This window comes from Notolabrus celidotus, chromosome 15 (assembly GCF_009762535.1).
Source record: "Notolabrus celidotus isolate fNotCel1 chromosome 15, fNotCel1.pri, whole genome shotgun sequence".
NCBI lineage: Eukaryota > Metazoa > Chordata > Actinopteri > Labriformes > Labridae > Notolabrus > Notolabrus celidotus.
Genome location: NC_048286.1, coordinates 30,944,965 through 30,963,482, shown reverse-complemented (window position 1 = coordinate 30,963,482; position 18,518 = coordinate 30,944,965). Strand labels below are relative to the sequence as shown.

Genomic DNA, 18,518 nt, shown 5'->3' with positions numbered 1-18,518 from the left:
CATCATCTGTGTACCATCCTTCAACACTGCATAGACACCGACTCTAATAACACGCCTTGTCACTGCTGAGGCCAAAGGGAACGACATGTGACAAGGCAAACCGCTTATCAGCAACAGTGTCTCCTCTGAAGGCTGCTCCCTGGTGAAGACGTGTGTGCTGAAATAACAGGGGAAAGAATAGGTTGTTTTCTCAGCCTGCCGCGTCCTCTGTGGCAGCTGTAGGTGCATATATAGTAAGTTTACAATTCTGCTGGGCCTGGGTGGCAGATTTGAGTAGTTTAAGGAGATATCAGAAGCAACTGTCAAGTAGTCTGCAGTCACTATAAAAAGCCTGCCATGCACAGATCTGTTTCTCCACCTGCAGCTTTCACAAGTTTGCTCTTGAAGCTGTTTAATGTTCAAAATCATCATCAACTTTGTTTTCCTTTGAACAATATGCTGCTGAACTTTGGACAAAGAGGCCATGTCTCATAAGATGTAGATGGGAACTGATCACCACAGACATTGCACATTTCTCATCCTTTCCATGACTGTAGAATAAATAGCATTTGAGTCCTGATGACGTCTAGCCTGAGTGACAGATTTTGGGGCCTAATTGTCATAATCAAGCACATTAATGGAGGAGAGGTAACACAGATTAGAGACTCTGAACATCCTCTTCCTCTCTTTGAGGTCACTGAAGATGTTTTGCTTGACTATGCAAACAGCAGAAGTAACGATGGAGGGTTTCCAGCTGATTAAAAAAAAAATGATGGTTTCATTTAACTGTTAAAAAATGGACCATGCAGCCTATTTTTCTTCAAGTGCCTCCTTATAGAGCATCTTGAAACAGCCACACCATCTTTTTTCAGGGAGTCCTGTACTTCAGCTGAAGTTATTTGTGGGTTTTCCTTTGCATCCCGAACAATTTTCCTGGCAGTTGTGGCTGAAATTTCTGTTGCTCTACTTGACCGTGGTTTCGTTTCAACAGAATCCCTCATTTTCCACTTCTTAATTAGAGTTTGAACACTTCTGATTGGCATTCACAAGCCCTTGGGTATCTCTTTATATCCTGTTTTATACAGTTCAATTACCTTTTCCTGCAGATCCTTTGACAACTCTTTTGCTTTCCCCCATGACTCAGAATCCAGAAACGTCAGTGCAGCACCGGATGAAACATGCAAGGGTCTGCCAGGAGCCCAGAAACTCACTGACCTTTTACACACACACACTGATTACATGCAAACAGATCACAGGTGAGGATGGTTACCTTTAATAGCCATTCAAACCTGTTTGTGTCAACTTGTGTGCATGTTATCAGGCCAAAATCACCAGGGTATGTAAACTTTTGATCAGGGTCATTTGGGTAGTTTCTGTTGTATTGTTTGACAATACATGGCTTCACCCAACCACTAACCATGAGGGGGAAAAAAAAAAATCTCTCATCATTCATATTCTCTGAAAAATGGCCAAAAAATCACAAAGTCTGCCAGGGTATGTGAACTTATGAGCACAACTGTATTTACACCTGATTCAGAAATGTTTCTCACTGTGTGTTGAAAGAATAGAACTAAAGCTGATACTGTCATGACATAATGATCACACTTCATGCAAACACATCAACAAGTAGAGCTGGCTTTGTTGATGAAGTTGATAACTGTAAAAATAAAACCTGAGGAAACTTAAAGTTGAAGTTGAAGTTGTGATGTCCCTGCTTCCTCACACACATTTCTTTTAACAGCCGTTGACACATAAAACTTCAGAAAGCAGTGACTCATTTGACAGAAAGTCACAAAGTATCAGGTTCAGAAGTTATTAGAGAGTAACTTGTGTCTTATCTCCTCCACAGACAGTCATCTCCTCGGCTCTAATAAGCCAACAACAGTCCTGACAACATCGAACAGGCTGACACTTCTAATGTGTGAAACATACCAAAGCTACCAAGACAAAGTTTTAATGCTGATCAGTGTTGAGATGTTAAGAGAAGAAGAACACGAGTCATATGATGATTCAACCTTAGAACAGATGTTGTACAGTACACACAGTACACATGCTCATTTCCTCTGAGATACGAGAGTCTACTCAACACTATCAGTCTTAAAATGAGCAACACAGAGAGACTAATGCACACTTTTATAACTAGCAGGAGATGACTGTAATGCTCTACTTTCTGAGCATTTCTCTACTCTGGCTGCCTTTATCTTTTTGTATTGATTTTTAAATTATTTTACTAGATTTTAAGGTTCTGCATGACCTTGCACCAGACTACACCTAAGAGATGCTTTTAGTGTATGAACCAGGAGGGCTTCTCAGATCCTTTAGCTCCTGTCTTTTAGCTGTTCCAAAGAGGAGAACAAAAAAATGTTGGTGATGCTGCTTTCAGCCATGACGCTCCAAGGCAATGAAACAGCCTGCCAAAGGATCTTAGAGGAACTCGAGATATTGAGACTTTTATTGAGGCCCCCCGCCCCTGATATAAGCGGTTCTAGACCAGCAAAGAGTTGGTGCTGCTCTGGAACCTGTTTTCCTGGCTCGGAGCAGGATCTCTTGGCAAAACACAAAAAAATGTCTCTCAGGTGAGCACCGGCTCCAAAACTGGCTCTGAAACTGAACTTTAAGAACTTAGGCGACACACTGTAATATAGAAAGTGTTAATATTTCAATATGTTTAATATAACCCTCCATTGTATACTGTATATCTTGCCCACTGGGGCTCAGTCATGTCTCTCTCCAGCAGCTCTTTGTGGCAGAGGTTCTCTTGACACGCCACGTTAATGAATAAAAATGAGATATCATTACGTCTGAGTTTCATTTAGCTGCTTTGGTATCAAGTCTGGCCTTCTGTCTTGGCACACTTAGTTTGACAAGAGGCATTGTTAACATCAGAGGCGACACCTGTGGTTCCTCTTTTATCCTGCCAACTCAGAACTGATGAGGAAAAGGCAAACTGGCAAAGTTTTCACAATCACTGGTGGCAAAATGGCAAAGATTATTGGCATATGGAAATAAAATTATGCACAAACTCTCTCACTTAAACATTTAGCATGGTGCCAGAGGAGTGACATGTTAAAGCACACAGTGTAAACTAAGAAGTGGAGATTATTTCTTCTTTCTTTATGATAAAATATCTCTAATGTGCTCATACAGGATCCAAATTAAAGTTCTGGAATCACCGCCAATCTTCATGATCTTTAACAGCAGGGTAGCATCACAGCTTCAATTTCAGTGCTTTCATTATTTAAAGTTTATTATAAATCCAGTAATATTATAATCACGCCAAAGTTTCATGACTGCACCGTCTATTAGAAGGAGTCAAAAGCTGATGCAAGATGACAAAAGTGCGTCGTCATCTGTTTGAGCCCAGCAGGCGGATTTCAGAACGCTTGCTGCTCAGTTTCAAGCTGCTTCTATGAATCTGTACGTCCACATGCGCGCACCTCTCCCCCGTAAGTCTGTCTAATAATCAGCAATTTGTTAAGTCAAAAGCCTCCTCTATCCCCACTTCACAATCCCACTCTGGATGATTTTCAACAGTCAAGTCAATCCCGCTGTGCCGCTGTATGAATATGCATGTCTCTTCTTTGGTATTTACTCTTTCAGTGGTTTGGAGAGAGATGTAATTAGTCACAATTCCCCTCTCCAGTGCTTTGGCAGGTGCTTTGAGGTTTGAGTGTGTGTGTGTGTGCATGTGTGGATATTTGCGTGTGTGTTTTTTCAAATTCTGGCAGGCGTCTCTTTGGTTTTGGAGACAGCTAAATAACACTTTTCCCATTACCAGTCACTTTCCCAACTTCTCTGTCCCTTTAACAGCTCGAGTCTTTCTACCTTCTCTCTTTCTCTCTGTTGAAATCACTCTCTCACATTTGGAAAGTAGACAGGATAATTTCCCTGTGGACTGCTCTGGGTTTGTAAGGACTTTTTTTGCTTCAGTAGTTGAAGCAGTTGTAGAAAGAGTAGTTTCCAAATAAGCCTTGCCATTAAAAGTCAGCCTCTTTCTGTTTTGACTCTGTGTGCTGAACTTTTACAATCTCGGCTTGAATTTTTGCACAACTCTGCTGATCCTGTCCCTTTTTTCTCCTGCTGAGCAACCCTCTCTATTCTAACCTTCTCCATTGAAATGTTCCCAGTGTTATTCTGGCATGAAATATTCATGACAGAGTGAAAACTCAAATCATTTGTGGTTTTTCACATCGATTTTTGGTTTAAGCGTTTCAAAACCTCTTGCTGTATTCTTAATGTTTCCAGACAGAGTGCAGGTGAATTGCTTTCAGAGCTTTGTCAGGATCCTGGTTTGCTGTTCTGCCCATTTCATCAATCTGTTACATGATCACTCGTTAGTACTGCACCATCATTGAAGATGCAAGCTCAGCGTTCAAGTATTATTAATTTGTCCTATGTTAAGTCTGTGAGCTTTCTCATATAGTCTATGTTTGCACCAGGTTTATGTCTATCAGTCCCTCCAGGATTTCACTGGATTTTTTTGTGATTGTTGCGCCCCAAAAAGCCTGAATTTGCGACAGCTTTTTGAAAAAATTGCGGTGAAAGTTGCGTTTGTTTTTTTTTGCTTTTGTCCCCCAATAACATCTCAGGGGCAAGTAAATACGCTAAATTACAGTTGTTTTTAGAAAACATTCTTGATGTGGCCACTGACTGTATTTTGATTCTCTTGATTCACAGAAAAATGCCATGAAAGGACTGTATTGCACATTTACGACGGTCCCTGAATGCACCTCGCAGCGACTGATGCACAGTCAGTTCACGGCACTCTGAAATTAATCTGCATCTTTGATGACAAGGAGTTGATCAAAACTTACTGAATGTGTCTGATGTATCACCAAACTGGATTAAATCAAGCTGTAGACGCAGAGCTTTTTAAAGTAACCACGGCAACAACGTCAAACATCAAATAGTAAACAGACGTCCCCTGGTTGTGTCTTTGTCACTAACGCACACTGGGGGTTAAAATCATCAATGAAGATGAGACAGATGCATGGAGGTGAGGAGAGCTGGTTCATAAAGCACACCTGCTGCAGGTAGAGACCAAGCGAACACTGAGCCCCTCAGTCTATAAATAACAACGTTGTCATGTTCACTTGTCCTGCCTGCTGTCTCCTCTTTTCACCCGTTCTTCATCAAAACTATGAAATAATCTGGTTTTGCCATAATCTGGATTACAACAGTAGTCAAATAGAGCTATCCATTGTGTACTAACCCTACCTCTGAACAACACAACTGATGGTCTCAAACACATTAAAGGCTGATTTATACTTCTGCGTTGAATCAACGGCGTACCCTACGCCGGGGTCCGCATAGCTCCCGTACCTACGCCGAGGCCTGCGTACGCAACTGACGTGCACCTCCTCCAAAATGTAACTCCCCGTAGAGCCGACGTGGACCGCAAGCTCTGCGATTGGGGCGCTCGGCGGCTTTGTCTTTCCCGCATTTACAACACTTCCGGGATCCCGGACATCGGCCGGACATCGGCCGGACATCGGCCGGACATCGGCCGCCCATCGGCCGCCCATCGGCCTCCCATCGGCCTCCCATCGGCCCCCCATCGGCCGTGTATTTCATCTCCTCCTCTCTATTCTTCTTTTAATCATGTCTGTATGATAAACAGCAACATGTATCAGCTGTAGATTAACATATCACGCTCTGAAACTCTGTGGAAAAGTAAACAGAGATCGCAGCGGGACCGGAAGCAGGCGGCCGGCTATCAGAGAGAGCACACTGCCCTCAGGCGTTTCGGCGGAGAATTGCTGCGCGACACAGACACAGCGACGCACAAGTATGTGGGGCTCATGTCCGCGTCAGCCCCTGCTGCGTAGAAGTGACGCAGAAGTATAAATCAGCCTTAAGAAGGCAAGTCATTCTACAAATGAACTCTTGACAAGGCTCATGTTAATTAGAAACCATTCCAGGAGACCACTTCATGAAGCAGACTGAGAGAATACCAAGAGTGTGCAAAGCTGTCATGAAGGAAAAAGGGGGCTACTTTACAGAATCTAAAATATAAAACATATTCTGCTTTGTTTAACACTTTTTTGTGAATTAAATAATTCCATATATGTTCTTACATAGTTTTGATGTCTTCAGTATTAATCTGCAGTGTTTACAATAATTAAAATAAATACAAACCCTTGAATGAGAAGGTGTTTCTAAACTTTTGACTGGTAGTGTATATATGTAGCTCTAGCGAAAGTTCAGACAGGAAGACTATAAAGCAATCACAGCAGTTGTTTAACTCTCCTCTCCCTCGTTCAAGAGCTCACCCGCTTCCAGCTGCACGCTCCGGAGCTGATCGTCAGCCTATCAACTTTCTGCTGTCTTTTTAAATGCGTCTCTCTCTCCAGCTAGTTCCTCTTGCATTGATGGTGCACACCCCTCCACCTCCCCATCTCCACCTGGTCTCTGCAAGTCTTCAATTCCTAGGATCATCAACCACCACCACCAGTGTCTGGACTCTAGGGGGATTTCTTCAGCTGCCAAATTCATGCATCCTACGCTCACAACATTATCCCCATAGAGTCCTTACGCCAAAGATTTCTGTCAAGTTTCATCATTCATTCAGTTGTAATAAATAATCTTTAATATTCAAATTGTGTCTCTCCTGATTGAAGTATATTTAATGTGATATATATAGTAGTTGTCTTTTTCTGTGCTGTAGTTGTTATATTTAAGAATGAGTTTTGTTAAACAGGTGAGTCAGTAGATATATATTTTGTGCAGCCACTCCATGTTGATGAATCTGTTCATCCAGAACACTGAAAAAAGTGTTGAAATTATGACAATTTATTCAACAAGCCTGTCATACAGAGTGAAACATTTGACGATCACTCCTCCTCTTCTCACCTCGCTGCTTTTCACCTTTGACACACACTTTTGTTGGAGCAGCGCATTAGTATTCAGCATAATGTTTGCCTTGAACATTGTGCAATTTGCATCTGCTGCTGCTGCTGCTCCAAAATGAATAAAAACACACCCTTCAAATGTCACACAGCGCGTCTGGAGTGAATACAAACCCTTATTTGGTATTTCATATAATTTGTAGCTACACAAGCCCCAGAGATACCATTAAGCCTGTGTGAATATCACTGAGGTGGGGATGATATGGCAGGCATACTAAGGTTAAAAGGGGCCTCCAGCATCACTCCTTATGAATAGTCAGATGAACATGAACTGTGAAAGGGGGGAGGATTAGCTGAAAAGAAGTCACATCCTTGAACATTTGAATGGAGGATTAAATGACAGCTTTCACAGCCATCAAAGCAATAATTGAGCTTGTTACAGGGGAAAAGTTATCAGCAGTTTAAATCAACTTTACAGGAAGACTGAAAGAAAAGCTTTGTTTACATTGTGAAGGTTTTATGATTAAATGAAATGTTTTGGTTCAGATTTTTACTAGCTTATATTTTACATTAAAACAGCTGATTTTAAATTAAAACAGCCACAGGTTCTGTCATTTTAATGGTTTCTTTATAAAAGGTTTATCTGTACTGACAGTACATTTCAGAGTCTGAATACAGACACAGATGGTTGGTTGGTTTGAGTGGATACAGATACAGTCTTTGAACACCCTTTTAGAGAGGCATAATTTTCCCTCTCAATAAAAAAATCAATCATAAATCCTCCATACTGTGCCTTTCACACAGTAAGAGACTGAAGAAGTCAGCCAGTCAGCAAGGTCACACTTTCTCTAAGTTGTCTATCCTGCTTGATTGTGTGGGCTGTATAAAACGTTGGATGGCAGCGAATAACCTTCAGGTGACTTCAGATAAGATTGAAGTTCTTATCACAGCCCCTGACCGTGTTGTTCCAGAGGTGAGGAGAAGCCTTGTGTTTTTGTCCTCTACTGTTAAAAACCTGCCCTACGCAATCTAGAGGTCCAAATGGGCCAGGGTCTCAGCAGTGGCAGTTCTGGGGAGGGGCCAACAGGGGCCAGTGCCCCTGTAAAACTGAACCTGGACCCCCCTGTTGGCCCCCCCTCCACACCAAAATAATATTATACAATAAAAAAAAGCTTCGGTATCACTCCGATGTTACAGGCGGAACACATGTGTGTTGCACTTGGTTCCAGTCCCTTAAAGCACTAAGGGACTCATGTTGAGTGTAAACAGCCAAACAGCTGCTGTCAGTCTGCATGTTGATATAGTACACAGTAGTATATATGTCTAGTATATAGGGATGCACTGATGTTTTGCAAGTTTGTTCTCAGCCGGTCCTCGCCCTTCTCAGCCTCTTTTGTCAGGGTTGAGTGTGTCCCTCTGACAACACCCTTGGCCCCAGCCTGGCCCCCCAGGTCTAGAACCGCCACTGGGCCTCAGCCTGGACCAGCATGTGAATAGTTTGGTTCATTCTTCGTTTTATCACTTAAGAAATATCACAAACTCAGACCTTTTGTGTCCACAGCTGAGCTGGAAATGACTATTCATGCTTTTGTGTCATCTTGCCTGGATTATTGTAATTCTCTCTTCTCGTGTCTTTGCAATGCTTCCCTGAACCGCCTACAAGTGGTCTGAAAATGCTGCTGCTGAAGGTCTCATGTTACACTGATCCTCATATCTTTGCACTGGCTTCCAGTTAAATGTAGGATCCAGTTTAAAATTCTCATTGTTGTGTGCAGAGCGCTCAATGGTCAGGCTCCAGTCTACTGTATATCAGGGAGCTGCTGAAGCCATATAACTCCAGCAGGACTCTGAGGTCCTCTGATCAGGGTTTACTGATTGTGCCTCGTACCAGGTTAAAAGCTAAAGGAGACTCTGCTTTCCAGGTTGTTGGTCCTAAACTCTGGAACAGGCTCCCTCTGGAACTGAGAACTGTGGACACTGCTGACAGGTTCAAAAAACAGTTGAAGACCTATCTGTTTAGACTTGCCTTTGGTTAATCTGTCTGTTTGTATGTATTTATTTGCAATCGCTGTTTTGCTTTTTAATGCTTTTCTGTATTTGTTGTTGTAAAGCACCTTGTGACCTCTGTTCTTGAGAGGTGCTCTATAAATAAATCTTACTTACTTACTTTAGCTTGCACAAGATAACAGAGACATCAGCATGCAGGTAAGAAACAGGACAATAAATGAAGTGTTATATATACTGTGAAATACTCTTTCTATGGTTCATGCGACGTGCAAACAACGTTGGCAGAGAAGTCGTCAGATCTTTATGATTCATGGCTGTGGGGTTTCTCATTGAACGGCTGGGTTTATGTGCCATGGAAAAGTACTGGAGAGAAAAATGTGTAAATAGAACCAAATGCTGCCGATAAGAAAGACAGACTCTGATGACTGAAGAGCCAAGAAACACACACTGAGGGAATCACATGTCTGAAATGACAGGGAAAGCTGTCAAAGAGTCTACAGATCTTTAAGATGATGAACTGCACGTTACATGGTTTAATTAAAAACAGATATAGAACCAAGTGTCAGACTTTGGACTCTGTAACTGAGCTGGATTTGACGTCTGCTGATGGTAAAAACAATAACAGAGAGATGACTGATGGGAAGCTCTGAAATAAATCTGTTTTAACAGAATTTAAAAAATACCATCTTTTCTTTCGGCATCTGTTTCCTTCCATTCCAGGGCAAAAAGTGCTGTCTCCTTCTGATGTGAACTCATAGGGTCATTACCCATAAGTCTCTGCTTCCATCCAGCCACAGATTTAGATCACCCCAGTATCCCATGAGATAGCAGACCCCTCACTTTCTATCTCTCAATCTCCAGCAGAGACCACACTTTCCATTTTGGGCAATTTGAGGTTGTTAAGCCTCCCTGCATGCTCTCTACACCTCTGTTATCAGTGTGTGTGTCCGTGAGGGTGTGTGTTTTCTCTAAGCCTCTCTTCGTTGAGTGCTTGTCCATTACACTGGAATGCACTCTTGGCTGTGGAGGGACTGGTGTTGGTTACCTTGGACTTGAGCTCTCTCAGCTTCAGGCTTGTGGCAGTGGCCCATCTTCAGTGTGGTGTACAGTACAGATGTTGCTGTGTGACAGACTCCCTCTTTCTGTCTCTTTGCTTATCTTTTCGCCTGCCTGTCTTTCTTATATTACTTATATTACTCCATTTTTCCATCTGACTGCCTGCCTGGATTTTCTGCAGACTTATCATAAAGAATAAGATGCACATATTCTGCAGCGGGGTTGTTTTGTGCTCCCATGTGATAGTTTTGTGTTCTTTCACAAAGCTTCAGCCACATAGAGGGTGTGTGGGAAAAATGCAGGACACTAAGGTTGGAAATAGATAAGCCCAGCTTGGAGGTGAATGAATAGCTTCTGGCATACAGTATTTAAGTTTAAAGGGCAAAAATACCTTCATAGCTTCAAGTTCTTTTTCAAAGGGTGAAGTTTAATCTGGCATTCTGCCCACACCTCTCTATACCTCTCCACCTCTTTAAACAACCTTTATATATGAGACTGCCTTTTATGGCTCAAATGTTAGAGATAAGGGAATCTGGCAACCATTTTCAATGCTGAGACAGGTGGTGCTGAGAATTTTGTTTCAGCCCTTGCCCAGAGTCAGGCCTGAGCAGACCTCTCGCTCTGCAGGAGTTTACAAGTGTGGTACGGCACCTGTCCCTGGGCCCTGCTCCGGCTATTGATGGGAATCCAACAGAGCTCTAAAAGGTGTGTTTGGGGTGCTGTGGCAGGGGATCAGTTAGAGGTTTTCCTGGAGTCCTTCTGAAAAGGCCACTGAGCAGCTGCCAGCAGGCAAAGGTGTCATTTGGGGGTTTTAAAGAGCTTTAATGCAGACTCATTCTTTGGCTTGGATTATAAGGTCTTTGCAGACAATGCTCTAAGAAAATACTTTGCCTTGAGTAACACATTAGGCAGGACTATAATAGGTCCCAGATACATCTTTAATGGAGTCTTACTACGTGGAAGGTTTTCTGCTTTTTGGAAAATATATTATCTTTGACCTTGTGTGCCAAACTCATGAATTTCAAAATGTTTTCAAAATGAAGACCTGACAATTTGAGACAGGCTTGAAAAGCCTTGAGTGGTACTCAAGGACAAAGAGAGAACAGCATCCATTATCAGGATAACTGTGAAGTTTGTCCATGGAACCACTGCTCTATATGCAGAGGCTTCTATTCAAGCAACAATGTTAGCTCAAAGTCACCATTCACCGAGGACAATATAAGGATAATTAACTTCTGAAATGATGTACGCATGGTTCTTAGCAGGCCCTCTCACTTATATGTCATATGTGAGAGGGTGCTTTTAAAGCGCTGCAACAATGTCAAGGTTTCCTGACTGTATGGCTGGTATCATGTAATTGCCCTTTCTATGAGTGTGGAAATAGAATAGAGAGGTAATGAAGGTGATGGTTACAGCTAAGTTGTCAAGTCGTAGTGCTTGTTGCTAATGTCCTTTAGTGGTGAAGTCTTAGTGATAAATAAACTGACTGCCTCCTAGTTCATTCTCTGTGACTGAGACCTTATAAGTACTCCCAAAGATCTCAGGGAACAAGATTATAAAACATCTCTCCCAGCTCAGACATCTTTCTATCTACTTTTGAAACCTCCATGTTGAAACGTGTGCTTAAAAAAGATTTGAAGCAACATTTTACAGAAACTGGTTATTAATCCACTACATGCTCGTTTAACCCTCTTGTCAACTTGACCCAGGAACTTTCATATTTAATAATTCAAAAGTGTCAGAACCCCCAAAAAATCCCAATAAACATTTTTCAAAATCTCATTTTTTTTTTTTTCTTTTTTTTTTTCTTCTCTTTCTTTTCTCTTTTTACTCTTGTCTGCATATATATTTCTGGTTTGTGTCATGTTTGTCACAAACTGTCAAATATTAATGCAATTTATTCTTGCAGCAAAAGAAAAGAAAGAGAACATTTTTCTTCTGTGCTTGTGACTGTGTGCATGCGACCATCACCATCCCTCTTAGAACTCTGGCCTATCTTTTATTGACAGCTAATATCATGTTCTGTAAAAGAGGGCGTGCACACCTAGGTGGACCAAAAAATAAATAAATGAATAAATAAAAGAAAGTAAAAGAAAGATTACACAAAGATATACAAAGGGACAGGGAAAGAGAAGGAGAGAGAGACCTAAGACACTTAGATGGAAAGGGACCATCTCACCATGATGCCAAAAAAACTCCATGCGGTGATACTAATGACTAAGCAACCCTTAGTGTCCACAATTATTACTGAAGCTTGGGTCGCAGAGGGTTGCCGCCGTGCTGTGTTCTATTTGTGTAACAAGACCACCACCGGTGCAGATGATACCACTCGGGTTAGATCAGCCGAGCGGTTCAGCCCAGCACCCGTGCCGCGAGAGCAGTCAGGCCGAAGGACCCAACGCGCCGCGGGAGACCCAGGCCAGGGGACAAGCCAAGGACCCAGACCGGAAGCAAACAGGTACCGCCGGGGCACCCAGGGCGACCCCCAGGTCACCCAGCAGGAGGAAAGGGGGGCGAGGGGGGAGAGTTTCCGCACCCCCCCCAAGGAACACTTCCACAACACCGCCCCCACAGCCCCCCAAGACAGAGCCAGAGGAGCCACCAGGGCCGAGGGGGCCCAGCACCAGGAGCAGACAGCCAGGCAGCCGTGCAGGACCAGGACCAGAGCCCGCCAACCGGCGCGCCGGAGCGGAGGGAGGGCGGAGGGGGCAGAAGGTCTTTACCTATATCAGTATCTAATGAGGTGCATTAAAATAGGGGGGGTGGAAGGGAGGCGGGAGAGAGGGGGGAGAGCCGTAGTGAACTTCTGCACCACAATCTTCAGGCGGACGGCAGGGTACACCCTGGACAGGTCGCCAACCTATCACAGGGCTAACACAGAGAGACAGACAACCATGCATGCACACACTCACACCTACGGGCAATTTAAAGTGATCAATCAACCTGAGCATGTTTTTGGATGGGGCTGCACAGTGGTGCAGTGGGTAGCACCGTTGCCTCACAGTTATAAGGTTCCTGGTTCGAAACCCCAGCCAGGCGGGTGCCTTTCTGTGTGGAGTTTGCATGTTGTCCCCGTGCATTCGTGGGTTCTCTCCGGGTACTCCGGCTTCCTCCCACAATACAAACAATCATTCTTTATTTCAAAACCTGACACGTGGGTTTGAAATATGGCCGTGGTGCTCAGGTAGAGAATCATCATCCTTCTCAGTCGTAGCCATCATCACCACGACTAAATGAACGGACTGATCTGAAGAACGTTTGATCTGCTCTACACTCAACACACTTTATGCTGAATAATGCGCCCAAATATGTCTGTTACTGGTCTTTCATCAGCCGACTGTTGCATAGCCTAGCCCAAATGGGGCAACAGTTCACATCCAAACTGAACTCTCATGGCAACAGTGCAGAAATAGGACGCATTGTGGTCTTTTATGTAGACATACAAGAAGTAAGTGTAAGTTTGGGACCTTTGGTGGGAGTCTTGTCAGTCCCACATTCAAAGGATTCACATGAGTGTTTTTCTTCTCCAGATTGAGTCGTGCAGAATGTACCATAGCAGTTTTCAAGAACAGTCCTGCTCTTGTGGTGATGCTTAATGTGTATCACCTGAACAGTGAAAGGGAATACAAGCACAAGCATACTGCAGCACAACAATCCAACTATAAGGGAAGGTTGCAGAGTATGTTCAGGGGGAAAAGAAAGAGAAATGCAACATTTGTTCTGCAACTGTGAGGCTGAAGGACCCACTATAAACAGAGGGAGGAGGTTGTTAGAGGGAAGACTTGATAAAGAACATTTGTACCTTTGTGACCACTTGTATTTTATCCTTTGAATAAAGGTTGTCCTACATGGAGGTTACTGAGTAATGTCCTTCTAATTTCCTTTTACAGATTTTATAGCTCTTATATAACATTATTTAACTTATTGAATTAGAATTGATCAGTTTGCTTCTCTCCTGGTTCACTTCTTTACACTGTCCTACAAAAACCTGAAAAGATACATGAGGGACAAAAGGATATATATCATACAGGCTGCACATTTTACTATTTGAAGCCAAATTTCTAGACTCTCAAAGGGTTGTTCTAAAAGAACATGTTTTTTTAATATTTCCAGTTATAATAATTTGGAAGCAGGGAGTCTTTCTTCCTTTGTGCTGGTGCATTGATGAAGCAGTTTGCAGGGCGCCCATGGGGACTCAGGAAGCAGCTTACTTTCGACATGAATGACGCAACTACAGGTCTGGGTAAACCCTCCGAGTCCACAATCTGTTCCTGCAATAATCTGGATGAGTCATATTCGGGCCACGGAGTAATCTCTGAATATATGTGCTTTTAAAAGTATAACTATCCCACACTCGCCTTCAGGTGGAGTTTGTCCCTTTATAAAACTACCACCTTATAAAGAAGTCTGTTGGTGTTTGTTTGGGGCCGCTGTGGTGGGAGTTGGGTTGCTGTCTCTGTTTTGTGAGTGAAGATTATATAAACTAAAGACTGATGTCGGTTTCTGTATTCTGTGTCCCTGTCTCTCCCCACGCGGTCCTGTGTGCTTGTGCTGGACTTGTTGTTCCTGGACTCTTGATATGCTGTTGATGCACTCGGACTCAGCCATACCACCCACACACAAACACATCTCTCTCTCTCTCTCGCTCTCTCTCACACACATACATACAGATTCACATGTACTGTAGAGCTGCACACTAATACATGTTGGATTTTAAAGGCAAAACAGCATTGGGAAAGAAAACCTTTAATAGACAGTAATCAAGGTTTTGAAACTCCACTTCACAACATGGCTTTGAGTCAAGGCTGAAGTCAGGCTGTTTTCGACAAACATTAATGATGAGAGCAAGGTTACTACTGTTCAACCCAGACTGTGAACTGTATTTTACAGAAGCACACACACACACACACACCCACACACACCCAGGCCAAGCCTAAAGGTACCCAACACACACTCTGACACCGGCATGCAATCAGAGTCAGGGATCAGACGGAGGAAAGTGCAGCACTGAAGCATTTGGGGAATAGGAAACAAAGAGATTTCTCTACTTGCTGAGAGAATGTACGGCTGCTTCAGAGTTTCACCACAAAATGATGTAACACTTCTCTGTCCTTTCACTCGGATGCTGGTTTTTTGATAACATTTCAGCAGTGCAGAGGCTCAACAGAAAGAGGCGGTGTTGGTAGACTCATTCATCCTGTAACAATGGCGAGGTTTTTTATTTAGAAAGGACGGGGAAGTGCTAATGGAGGCAAACATTTATCTGTTATGTTTCTGTGGTCATGTTTACTCAGAGGGGCTTGTTTAAAAAAAAAAAAAAAAAGCCTAATTCCTCCAACTACATAGAGGGTAATCAGTTTCAAAAACTCCATAGATTACCTTTAGTTTAACTTTAAAGGGAGAGTGCATATGTTTTAGTTTGGTTGTACTTATTTTGAAGATGCACTTCCATTTGGCGTTTTTTGATTTTCTCATTCAACTTCTAAAAATTGAAGAAATTGAGCAGTGTTCAGTAAGGCAGGGAACTCTGGATGGTGAGCTGTATTAGCTGCTGGTTTCATCTGATTTAGAAAGGTCCTTAATAGGGGTGGGAATCAAAAACCAGATCCGGAATTGTACACCTCAAACGTTATCGATTCTTCTTAAGGATTTATTTCCCAGCATGACGTCACGTCACGTCACGTTGCGGTACGTTGCATTACATCACACGCTCTGTGATGCAGAACTCCTTCAACCACGAAGAAATTCTAAGTATTTTCCTCCAGGCTCCAGGGGAAACGTCAGGACTCACGCGGCTGAAAATGAGGCACCGAGAGCGGGTAAAATACCTCCGCGATGACCCCCGGAGGTAAAGTGTTTTTCCTCTCCAAATTCAAAGTATTTTCCTCCAGACTCCAGGGTCCAAGTCCGGACTCACACGGCCGAAAATGAGGTCAACTTATTGTTCAGTATGTTCAAGTTGAATATGTTCATGTTCAGTCTTGTGCAGACATAATTTTGGAAAAAATGAAATGGTTCCTCTTGGTGCAGAAGGCTGTGTAGAAGTACTTTTTTCCCCCTCAAAAAAATACTCAGGCATCGTTAGGAGAATTGATAAGGAATTGGATTGATAAGCAGAATCAACAATGGCAGTGACATTGATAAAATCTTAACAATTCCCACCCCTAGTCCTGAAGGTCCTGTTGTTACCAAGACTCAACCGTGACAGCAGAAGCTCTCTGGGTTCACAGGCTGACAATTTACACCTCCATACACATCCAGGTGACTTGGGATCTCTCTATGCTCTCCAGTTAGCACAGAGGCTTCTCTCCTCTCTCCTTCAGTCTGCTTCCTCTCTGTGCTCTGGTTCTTAAAGTTTCCTCTTAAAAAACCCCCCAAAAAACAGCATGTCCTCTTCCCTGTCAGAATCACTCCATTTTTAGTTTAGATGTATCTTCTGTCTTTTTTTAAGCCTGCAGACCAGGTCAGCTGATCAGTGCACTGCAGGCTGTGTACAGTATAATGCAAAACAGTGCTCCCTGACAGCGAAGTAAAGTGTGAAGTACACTTACACCAACATTGGTGTTGGGGTCAGATTTTCTTAGAATTAACAATAAATTGTGTTACAGTCTATAGCCTGGTTTCCATGCAGGTCCTGCAGCCAGTTTTTCAACAAAAGGGCCGACCCACCCGGCATCCCCTGGAGGTAATACACTTAATATTGACAGGTAAACACAACCCCCCTTAGAAAAATCCTTTCCCTTTAAGGGTACCTGAGATACAAATGTTTACAAAATGTCTTAAAAATAAACCACATCTTTTAATTTCATATTTTAGTTTGAATGCATTCATCCGCTGCGGTACAAACACAATCAAATTCAAAACGATGTCTGTTCTCTGGAGTGTGAAGCCAGTTTTGATATTAAATTAAACAAGGAAAAAGAAACAAACAAGTGAATGGAACTGAGATTTAAACAAAGCTGCAGAGTCCTGAGACAGAGATTCAAAAGTCTCAGCCATCAGAAAACATTCAAATGGGAATCACCTCGATGACCTCCATCCTGCCAAAGGCCGTGTAGTGTGGAGGAAGAAATCGGACAATAGCTGCAGCCAGCAAACCTCAAAGTGTTTTTAGGTTTCAGATACATGTCCCAGTGAATCTGACAGACATGCTGCAGCTCTGTGTTGCTCCTATTCATGAAAGCTTTTCCAACAAAAACATGTTTTTGTGCTGGTTTGAAGGATATGAGGACAGAGATATTTCATGGGGGGGTTCATAATGAAGAAACATTTTAGTACCACTATTTTAAGAGCACCTAAAGGCACCAGAAAACAAACTTTATTTAGTGCTGCAAAAGCAAGTAGCCATTTGAATGGCTCTATATTTTCCTTGTTTGGTTTGGCTGACTGGATAAGAGTTATGAAATCCCATCAGCCCATCAGGCTAAAGGGTCTAGATTCATGAAGAAAGTTTTCCCTTTATATATATAAATATCTATATCCATGGTTTACCCTCACACACTGCTGTGGTTGCACTTTCTTTAATCCCATTACAAGCTCAACATACAACAAACACATTATATATTACTCCATTAGTAAATAAAGGGATAATTTAGGTCTGTAGTAGAAGGCTCTTACATCCCTGGCTCCAGTATGTGGTAATAACTATGACATGGAGAGATTGGAGCGCTTCTTTTAACACACAATTTATCTGAAAACAATGTATGGGAGGTGCTTTTAAGAGATTAAATTTCAGGACAAACACAGTGAACCAACGACCAACATCTGAATGTACCAACAAATCAAACCTCCTGGGGACAAAATCTTATAAATGAGGTGTCTGAACTCTTTCTTGTATCTAATATTCAAACCCTAATGGTTCATAACTCACGGTGAAACTTTCATGCTCGACTTTGGTTTACCCTGTTTTAATTTTACATTAGAGATGTGTGCATTGCGGTTGCACGGTGCTGCAGTGGGTAGCGCTGCCACAGCAAGAAGGTGCCTTTCCATATGGAGTTTGTATGTTCTCCCCGTGCATGCCTGGGTTCTTTCAGGTACTCCAGCTCCCTCCAACAGTCCAAAAAACATGCTCTCCAGGTTAATTGGTTACACTAAATTGCCCGTAGGTGTGAGTGTGTGTGTGTGGTTGGTTGTCTGTCTTTCCATGTTTGCCCTGTGATAGGTTGGCAACCTGTCCAGGGTGTACCCTGCCTTCAGCATGGGATAGGCTCCAGCTCCCTGTGACCCTAACGGGATAGGCGGTCAAGATAATGGATGGATGGATGGATGGATGGATGGATGGATGGATGGATGGATGGATGGATGGATGGATGGATGGATGGATGGATGGATGGATGGATGGATGGATGGATGGATGGATGGATGGATGAAATCCCTTAAAAACCAGGCACCCTCATATCTTAAAGAGCTCATAGTGCCCTATTACCCCTCTAGAACGCCACGCTCCCAACAAGCAGGCCTGCTGGTCGTACCTAAAATCTCTAAAATTAGTATGGGAGGTAGAACCTTCAGTTATCAGGCCCCTCTTCTTTGGAATCATCTACCAGTCAGGGTCCAGGAGGCAGACACCCTCTCCACTTTTAAGAGTCGGCTTAAAACTTTCCTTTTTGATACAGCTTATAGTTA

General features: G+C 42.9%; 1 protein-coding gene across 1 annotated transcript in view; it reads right to left on the bottom strand.

Moving 5' to 3' along the window:
• The window catches only part of brinp2 (bone morphogenetic protein/retinoic acid inducible neural-specific 2), a 330,627-nt gene that overhangs the window by 88,614 nt on the left and 223,495 nt on the right, over positions 1 to 18,518 (bottom strand). The window lies entirely within an intron of this gene.